Below are 1535 nucleotides of genomic sequence, written 5' to 3'. Positions count from 1 at the left end.
GTAAGTTGAAGAGTAAGTGGACAGACCCGTTTGTGATTGTTGGATTGGTAATCATGGGCAATTCGAGATTGAGGATTTTGATGACCACATTCAACAAGTGGTAAATGGCTATAGGTTGAAGCCATATTTGGAGATGGAGGATATTCATAAGATGGACAAGGAATCAGTGAATTTCATTGTGATCTCACCGGTTTATGAGGATAATTGAAGCATGAGAGGCATTGTCGAGCTGTAGACACGCAATTCCGCGCTGACCGAGAGGCAACCCGGGTTTGTAAGTGTGTTCCATTTTATTTTTTGTTTGACTTTTATCTCGAGTTATGTGCAGCAAATCCCAAGTGTGGGGAGGCTTTTGGTGAAGTGTGCATCCTGGAGGTTTGGTAAGCATTTGGTCAATTTCACGTCAATCGAGGTACGCATGGCAAATTCTGACTTCGGAAACGTGTTCAGGGTGTTGTCGGGATGTCGAAAAGTGACCGGGTCGGAAAATGCCCAACGCAAAAAATGGAAAAACTTTCTGTTCCCTGGAGACCATCGCGCTACGCGATGGCCCAGGAAGGTTAACCATCGCACTATGCGATGGTTACCTTGTCATCCCAGACGTCTGATGTCATCGCGTAGCGCGATGACGCCAGACCAGCCACAATCGCTCTACGCGATGGTGGCCAAACCCTAATCTTTCCCATTTGGCTCGCGTAGCGCGACGATGTGGTTCTTGACCCATCGCGCTACGCAATGGGTCATGGATAATCCGAATTTTTTATTTTATTTATTATATATGTATATATATACACACACATCACCGTCACCACCGCCTTCCCACCTCCCCACCACCATCATTCTTATATTCTCTCTCTCTCCATCTCTCACTCCGACCGCTGACCACCGTCTCACCACCACCTCTCCGTCACCAACCACCACCGCCACTCCCCTTCATCATCCTCATCTCCGAACCACCATCGTCATCCACCTACCATCGTCTCCGTCACTGTACCTACCACCAGCCTTCGTCACCATCATCCACCTACCACTGTCATCATCATCGTCATCAGTCCTCTCCATCTACCACCGTCTCCGTCATCTGTCCGTCCACCACCACTGCCGATCTCTCTGATCATTTGATTTTACGTTTCCTGAGGTATGTGTAATTGATTATTGTTGAAGTGATTTTGATTCGGGTTTGCGGTTTGTGTTAGTGTCAGGATTCAATGTGTGTTGGGCTGTGTAGGTTCGTCAAGCTAGTCGAGTCGTGAGCTGCGGTTGTTAGTTTTTAGGTCGTGGTTAAACCGAGTCTTGGTTCGAAATTTTGGATTTTAAGTTGCCGGGTTTTGGTAGTTTGAGTTTTGGCGGGATTGGGTTTTGTCTCGGGTTAAGTTTTAAATGTTCGGGTGCCGGGTCGGGTTTCTTAGTTCGAAAATTGATAATAATAATAAAAGTAAATTTAACTAAGAAAAAATAAAAATTTTAAAATTTTATAATATTATAATATTATTTCAATATAAAAGTTATCAAAATTTAATTTTAAAATTTTAATA

Source organism: Bidens hawaiensis, unplaced genomic scaffold, assembly GCF_021521415.1.
Source record: "Bidens hawaiensis isolate Kalapana, Puna unplaced genomic scaffold, B.hawaiensis_p1.1 tig00015453_1, whole genome shotgun sequence".
Classification (NCBI taxonomy): Eukaryota; Viridiplantae; Streptophyta; class Magnoliopsida; order Asterales; family Asteraceae; genus Bidens; species Bidens hawaiensis.
The sequence above is the reverse complement of the archived record's forward strand: the minus strand, read 5'-3'. Positions refer to the sequence as shown.